The sequence below is a fragment of the Pristis pectinata genome, chromosome 35 (genome assembly GCF_009764475.1).
Source record: "Pristis pectinata isolate sPriPec2 chromosome 35, sPriPec2.1.pri, whole genome shotgun sequence".
NCBI classification, from domain to species: Eukaryota; Metazoa; Chordata; class Chondrichthyes; order Rhinopristiformes; family Pristidae; genus Pristis; species Pristis pectinata.
In genome coordinates this window covers 11,649,842-11,658,212 of record NC_067439.1, presented here as the reverse complement: position 1 = coordinate 11,658,212, position 8,371 = coordinate 11,649,842, and the positions used below count along the sequence as shown (strand labels likewise).

General features: G+C 49.5%; 1 protein-coding gene across 2 annotated transcripts in view; it reads left to right on the top strand.

Annotated features, from left to right (window-relative positions):
- The first annotated feature begins 2,325 nt into the window (after positions 1 to 2,325).
- Positions 2,326 to 8,371, top strand: part of pld3 (phospholipase D family, member 3) — a 39,736-nt gene continuing 33,690 nt past the window's right edge. Inside the window, exons 1-2 of one of the 2 annotated variants that reach the window (XM_052044354.1) lie at positions 2,326 to 2,470; positions 3,617 to 3,763. The gene's annotated coding sequence lies outside the window, so the exon portion shown is untranslated. Of the gene's footprint in view, positions 2,471 to 2,718; positions 2,858 to 3,616; positions 3,764 to 8,371 lie in introns of those variants that run through there. The other variant, XM_052044355.1, reaches the window with a different exon arrangement.

Below are 8,371 nucleotides of genomic sequence, written 5' to 3'. Positions count from 1 at the left end.
TGTATGATCTGTATGCAAGACAAGTTTTTCACTGTATCTCGGTACAAGTGACAATAATAAACCAATACCAATACCAAACTCCAATCTCCCTGTTTGTCAAACCTCACAACCCTGTATCTCCTGACCCCTCCAGTTGACGTCCATCCTTTGGTTCATGTGTTGCAGGACGGCCATGCATGAGGGAAGTCTTTGATCACATGAGGTCTTTATTTTGTTTATTTATCCACAGGATATGGATATTACTGAGAATACTCGCACTTAACACCCATCCCTAATTGCTCCCAAGCTAAGTAGCTGAGAGCCAACACTAGTTCGTCCTGAGTGTTCCATATTATATGAAGCTCAACAGAATTGTTGGACTCATTGGTTGCTGTGTCCTGTATAATTACCTGAACTGTATCCACACTTTTCCAGTTAGGGGGTAAAAGGTTTCGAGGGGATCTGAGGAAGAGCTTTTTCACCCATATGATAGTTGGAATTTGGAGCACGACTGCCTGAAGAGGTGGTGCAGGCAGAGACTTCAGGGAAGCACGGTGGCGCAGCGGGTAGAGCCACTGCCTCACAGCGCCTGAGACCCGGGTTCAATCCTGACCTCTGGCGCTATTTGAGTGGAGTTTGCACGCCCTCCCTGTGATCCTGTGAGTTTTCCCCTGAGCGCTCCGGTTTCCTCCCACATCCCAAAGGCGCGCGAATTGACAGGTTAATTGACCACTGTAAATTGTCCCTAGTGTGTAGGTGAGTGGTTGAATCTGGGGGGAGCTGTTGGGAATGTGAGGAGAATAGAATGGGATTTGTGTGGGATTGGTGTAAATGGGTGGTTGATGGTCAGCACGGACTCGGTGGGCCAAAGGGCCTGTTTCCTTGCTGTATGACTTTATTACTGTCACAGCATTTAAGTACAGACCATCTCTGGGTAACAAACGGGTTCCGTTTTTACAGACATCCATAAGTTGATTTTGTCCGGAAGTCAGGAAAATTATCCGGATAAGTCACGAAATACATGAAAATCACTCAAAATGGTAACAACACCTCCACACTGTTGTAAAGAAATGGCATCAAGAGCACATAAAACTGATAAGAAAGGGCAGTTACTAAAAGTGGGGAGAGAGAGGAAACCAGTTCTGCCGTTCGTAGGAACGAATATATGTATGTGCGTCGGATTTTTGAATTTAATAATGCAGGGGGTTGTAGACTCAGCCAGCTCCATCACGGGCACAACCCTCCCCGCCATCGAGGACATCTTCCAGAGGCTGTGCCTCAAGAAGGCGGTGCCCATCACTAAGGATCCTCACCACCCAGGACGTGCCCTCTCCTCGTTATTACCATCGGGGCGGAGGTGCAGGAGCCCGAAGACCCACACTCAATGATTCAGGAACAGCTTCTTCTCCTCCACCATCAGATTTCTGAACGGTCCACGAACCCATGAACACTACCTTGATATTCCTATCACCATTTATTTAAATTTGTAATTTCTGGTAGTTTTATATCTTTGCACTGTACTGCTGCTGCAAAACCACAAATTTCTCATCATCTACGTCAGTGATAGTAAATCTGATTCTGATTTAATAATATTATGGGAGCTCGTTTATATGTAGAGCGTCCATAACCTGAGGATGCCCAGTCTCTAGAGGAGCACATGAATTAGGGACATTTAAGAGACTCAGATAGACACATGAATGATAGAGAAATGGAGGGCAATGTGGGAGGGAAAGGTTAGATAGATCTAAGAGCAGGATAAAATGTCGGCACAACATTGTGGGCCGAAGGGCCTGTGCTGTGCTGTAAAGTTCTATGAATTGGAAAGACAAAGACGGCTGCAGACCAAATTTTTTTTATTCCAAAATAAACTTTATTCATAATAAAAGACAAACTAATACAATTATAAAACAGTGCAAGCCTTTACATTCTTGTACAGATCAATCATTAGTGTTCTCTCTTTATATAAAAAACACAGCGCCGATGCCACTCGTGTGGCTCCCTGGGGGCTACCCAGTGCTGGTAAATGGGATTCCTGCAGAGAGCTGTGGGGACATGGTGAGTGAAGACCTCATTTCTGTGCTGTATAATTTTAGGCCACTTTACTAACCACTGATAATGTGAGTGGCTTATGACTGCCTGTGTCCAAGTACATGATTGTTCAAGAAAAATGGAACAGAAAACATTGGGCAGGTTCTTTTGAATAAGTCAGGGTCAAAACTCAATAGAATTGCAAACCTGTCGGTTTGTGCTTTGCATTGGCCAGGATTTTCCGAGAGGTGAGAGCACTCTGATTGGTGCTTGTCCCGATGGCTGGGAATCATGTGATCCTGATGTCAGCCTTTGTAACAAGAGTTAGCCCAGCGCACACATGCTCAGGCGACCAGAGCTCTGTGCTACAGACCGGGGAGGGAGGACGTGAATCACTCGGTTTCTCCTGTGCCCTGGCGCACACGGGAGTTGAACAACCACACAGCGGAGGGACCGGGACCCGGTGAGTCACTGCTCTGTTAACCCGGTGGTGCCGTGGACAGAGAAGGGAGATGGCCGTAAGGGTTGGCCCTTTGCGGTCCCGCAGCCTTTCTCCCGCTGTGATGCTTTCACCGCAGATACTACAGAGACGCTGCAAGCAATAGCTGAATAAGGACTCTGGCACCAGGAGGGTGAGGGGGGGGGGGGTGTGTGGTTTCCGATGTGGGTGGAGTGTTCGTCGGCAGCTCCCAGTGATCAGGGGGTGGCCCAGGTTCGATCCTGACCTTGGCTGCCGTCTGTGTGGAGTTTGCACGGTCTCCCAGTGACGGTGTGGGTTTCCTCCCGCACCTCAAAAGACATGATGGGTTGGTAGGTGAACTTGTCACTGGAAAGTGCCCCCAGTATGTAGGTGAGTTGTGGAATCTTGGGAGGGGTTGGTGGGAATGTGGGGAGAATAAAATGGGATTGGTGTAAATGGGTTGGCATGGACTTGGTGGGCTGAAGGGCCTGCTTCCGTGCTGTACCTCTCTGTGACTCTATAACACACAGTCAGGGATGTAGAGGCAACAACAACTTGTGTTTGCAGAGCACCACTTGCATCTCAAACGTTTCACAGGGTGATTTTTGGACAGAGGCTGCGGTGGTAGAAGGTTGGGTGGGGTGGGGGTGGAGAAGTACAGGGAGGTACCAGTGGGGTTTGGGGTCTTGGTGTGTGGATGAGAGTGTGACAGAGACGAGGAATGTATGTGAGTGTCAGAATGGAGATCTCGGAGGGTTGGGGATGGGGGAGGAAGTCAGCATATGGGGATGGTGAAGATGGGGAAGTTTAAGTTGAGGAGTTGCCTGGTTGGGAGCCAATGAGGCACAGGGTGTGCTGTTAATGGGACGGTGGGTGCTGGGACCCCGGTGGGGACTGGGTGCCGGCGGACGGGACGGTGGGTGCTGGGACCCCGGTGGGGACTGGGTGCCGGCGGACGGGACGGTGGGTGCTGGGACCCCGGTGGGGACTGGGTGCCGGCGGACGGGACGGTGGGTGCTGGGACCCCTGTGGGCTGCAGCACTGAGCTTTGTGGAGTGTGGGAGGTCAGAAGTTGGAGACTGTTGAAACATTCGAGCACCTGACTACTCTAATTAAACATAGAAAGGACTGTGTTTAATTCTTTCACAGGATGTGGGTGCCCACTTCTACGTTCCCAAGGGATCCACTGTGCTGGTGAACTGCTTTCCTGAACCACTGCTGTCTCAGGGGTGAAGGACCTCCGTGTGTAACAACTTTGGCATCATCGTGTGGCTTGGTAGGCTGTGCAGACATTGGGTAAGATGAAAGGCTGCTACCCTCTTTTCTCCAGTGTGTCACAGTTCACCAACAGTCCTGTGAGTTGCACAAATGTTTAATTAGGGTCATTAATGCAGCAGAGCAACAAGCTTTTCATCCCAATGAGTCTGCTGTAGAAACCTACAGCTCATTGGTTCTATACTGACCGTTAGCCCATTCACTACTGATCCCATTTTATTCTCCCCACATTCCCATCAACTCCCCCCAAGATTCTACCCCTCACCCACACACTAGGGGCAATTTACCAACAGCCTTTAGGATGTGGGAGGAAATCCACGCGTTAACCAGGAGAACGTGCAAACTCCACACAGACAGTGCCCGAGGTCAGGATTGAACCCTGGTCGCTGGAGCTGGGAGGCACTAACTGTACTGCCCACCTTCGACACTGAGGTGTGCAACACGTGACTTTGCGTGTATGGTTCTGGGAACCAATATAATCCCATTTTGCCTGCTGCAGACTGTGGCCCTTCTACACCAGCAGCGAGGCTTTGTGTGTGTGCGAGAGTCAGGGTGAGTTCTTGGGTGTGGGTGGGGGCAGAATGTTCCCTGTCCACAGACAGTTCAGCGGTTTGGGCTGATGTGTGACGGAAACTCAAATCACTTGGTGGTTTTGGAGGAGGGGAGAGGTTTCTGCAAAGTGCAGGGTGAACATTTTGCAATCATTTGAACTTCCTCTGTATAATTTGCACCCAGTGTGGTTTTAGGTTTGCACAGACACCAAACCAATCATCCCTCCCAGCTGCACGGGTCGTTGCTTGTTCTGAGGGCCCCTCCGGAATCTGAGAGGTATTTGCCTTTGGAAGCAAAAGACGGGCCATTTTGTATGGCGTCCACCCCAACCTTGGGGGCCCAATTACTGAGTGGAGGAGTAGCAGCAGCCAGGTCGATCCCACTTGAGGAATGTTCTCTCTGGGTTGCTGTCAACCAGGAGGGAAGAGTTGTAAGTCAGGCTGGGATCAGGGGGAGAAATGGACGTGGCTGGCAGAAGAAACTGTCTCGATGCTGTGTTACATTGACTCTAAGTGTCACAATAACTCGTCCATCAGCTCTGTTCTACAGCAAATTACTTCCAGGTGATGAAGGACTGTGGCGTTAATGTGGGTAACGTGTGCACATTACTCCCGTGACTGAAATGAGCCAATTAATTACTTCCTATGCAATTAAAGAAATGCTGGAAACATTCGGCAGGTCAGACAGCAGCTGTGGAGAGCAAAGACCCTCCGTCACATTTCCAGCATCTGCAATTGTTAAACTTTTGATTTGTGCTTTGATGAGTTGGTTTCAATTGGCCTGGTCCCAAATACTCCTTGTTGTCTTTATGAATCATCATGTATTTGCAGCCTTGCCCCTCCCTGTCTCTGTACACTCCTAAAACCATGCAAGGTTCCTCTAATTGTGGTCTTGTGATCTTCCCCAAATTTAGCTGCTCTGTTATTGAGTCTTCAGCTGCCGTGATCCCAAGCTCTGGAATTTGCTTTCCTAACCCTCTACCTCCTCCTTTGGAATGCTCCAAATCAGCCTTTGAAAGCCCTGCTGTTAAAGGCACTCTAAGTGCAAGTTGTTGTTGTTGTTGGCATCTTAAGTGCTGAGTAAGTTCTGCAGAGCCATACTTGTACACATGAGCAGTTTCGGGAGGAAGTCGGCACGGAATGAATTGACTGTAGTTGGAACAGATGCTCTCTTTACTTTCCAGGAGCCTGCTCCTGATCTCCTGACTGACTGAGGGTCACGATACACCAGCAGCACTTCCTGCCTGTGGTGTTACAGGAGTCACAGACTATGGTAATGAAATGACTGTAGGTGACTGAGTGCTGTCCAGTGTCACACGGCGGTGACCTTACAAAGGGCTGCAACTATGAAGGTTTCAGTGTGATCCAAGAGGGTCCCTTGACCCAGAGTCGTTAACCAACGAGCAGAAATCTAACAAGAGCTTCCCTTTCCAGAGAGCCACAATTAACAAAAAGCACATTATGCCAAAGGAAGCCGAACAAATTAAATAACATTGTTGTAAATGACATGACCTCCTTTTATTTACTACACACACCGGCCTTGCAAAGGCCCCTCAGTGGCAGAAAGTTCTAGATTCATAGAGTTATGTAGCACAGAAAGGGGCCCTTCAGCCCATTGTGTCCATGTCGACCATCTGTACTAACCAATGGGCATCGCGCACTTCCTCGGCAGAGACAGGGCTGTGAGAGCGGACTGGAACGCCAGGTGAATCCCAACATCCCTGCTGGTCATGTCCGGCCTGTTACTTGGCATACTTGCCTTGACGTACCCAGGAGCAGGCACCGGGAAGAGACTGGCCGTCGGTGAGTTGCACTTCAGCTGCTCCATCTCTTGTCTGAACACCAGAGCCAGTCGGATGGCGGCGGAGCCAATAGGCTGGAATTCCTCAGGAGCTTTCTCCGCATCTGCTGTAATCCAGGAGAACAGGATACGATCCAATCACATCTTGCCTCCGGCACCTTCACCTGTCCTCCCAGAAGGTACAAGAAGGAAAGGCAGTGTTGTAACCAGCAATGCGGTGCTGACTAGATAATCCATTTGATTATTGTTAGAGAGGTAACTAATGGATAGCACAGAATTCCAGAGAACTTCTGACCAATCATTTGCCAGTTAAGACTTTTCAATGAGGTGCCAAATTACACCCAACTGTCCATTTACTATCAGATATATTCTCAGCAAATTGATATGAAATATTTACTCATGACAAGAAGGCCATTCGGCCTATCAAGTTTATGCCAGCTCTCGGGAGCAATCCCATTCCCCCACTTGCTTACCTGACGCCCATTCTCTCTCACGTGCCCACTAACTCCCCACTGACTTTTTTTCCCCACTAGTCACCCACACACTGGGGGCAATTTACAGCTGCCGATTAACAAACCAACCAATCAAATAACTGCAGATACTGGAAATCTGAATTAAAACCAGAAAATGCAGGAAACACTCAGCTGGTCAGGCAGCATCTGTAGAGAGAGAGAAACGGAGTTGGCTTTTCAGGTCAGAGACACACAATGTTAATTGTTTCTCTCTCCACAGATGCTGCCTGACCTGCTGAGTGTTCCCAACATTTTCTGTTTTGGTCACAGGGAGACCGTGCAAACTCCACGCAGACAGCACTAGAGCTGGGCACCTACACTCTGCAATGGCCATCTTGGGCTCCTAGATGCATGCCTTTTCAACCCCCATTCCCACACTGAATGGTGGGCTTCTCCACTGCCAGGGTGAGGCCCAATGCGAACTAGAACAAAACCTCATATTCTGCCTGGAGAGTCTACAGCTCAATGGCATGAACATGGCAGGCAGGGTAGTGTAGCGGTTAACGTAACGCTTTACAGCGCCAGCGACCCGGGTTCAATTCTGGCCACTGTCTGTAAGGAGTTCGTACGTTCTCCCCGTGTCTGCATGGGTTTCCTCCGGGTGCTCCGGTTTCCCCCCGCATTCCAAAGATGTATGGGTAGGAAGTTGTAGGCATGCTATGTTGGTGCCGGGAGCGTGGTGACACTTGTGGGCTGCCCCCAGAACACACTATGCAAAAAGGTGTATTTCACTGTGTTTGGATGTACATGTAACTAATAAAAAAAATCTTGTCTTATCTTTTCCAGTGTCAGCTTGCCCACAGCCAAAATGTCTTTTTCTCTCTCCCTCTTACTCCCCCACCCCCACCCTCTTCTTTCCAAACTCTGCCCCAACCCCATTTTCTTTCCTCACCCCCTCTGGTTCCATCTCCGCCTCATTCCTCCCTTATCTGGTTCCACTCATCGTCTTTCTTAATTATCAGATTCCAGCATCTGCAACCTCTTGTTTCCCTTACTCATCACCTTCCAGCCTCTGTCTCTACCTCCACCCTCCCCTCCCCCTACCTGGCTGGTGGATTTAGTTGTCTAGACCTGGGCGGAGGGATTTGGCATAAACTCTGGTCAAACTACCAAGTAAACAGAAGCGCAATTTCACCCTCTCGCACAGGAATGCACTGCTGGCAGAGGTTGTGGGGGCAGATGTGTTAGGGACATTTAAGAGCCTCTCAGATAGCCACATGAATGACTTAAAAAAAATGGAGAGTTATGTGGGAGGGAAGGGTTAGATAGATCTTAGAGCAGGATAAAATGGCAGCACAACCGCGTGGGCCGAAGGGCCTGTACTGTGCTGTAATGTTCTAGGAAAGGGAGGAGTGAAGCCTGAGGTGGAGCAGACTGTTACATGTCGGAGCAGGTTTAACAAGATCCTTGACGCCAAAGGAAAAAGCAGGAAATCTGTGTTTAAACCTCTAGAAAATGCAGATGGGCCCCAACTGGGCCTAGGGAGTGTCATAGGGCACAGAAACAGGCCCTTTGGCCACACTGACCACCGTTCCACTCATTTACACCAATCCCATATTTTGTTTTCCCAACATTCCCATCAACTCCCCCCAGATCCCACCCCTCACTCACACACTGAGGGCAATTTGCAGCAGTCAATTAACCTACCAACCCACACGCCTTTGGGATGCGGGAGGAAACCCACGCGGTCACAAGGAGAGGGTGCAAGCTCCACACGGACAGTGCCCGAGGTCAGGATTGAACCCAGGTCTCCAATGCAACGAGG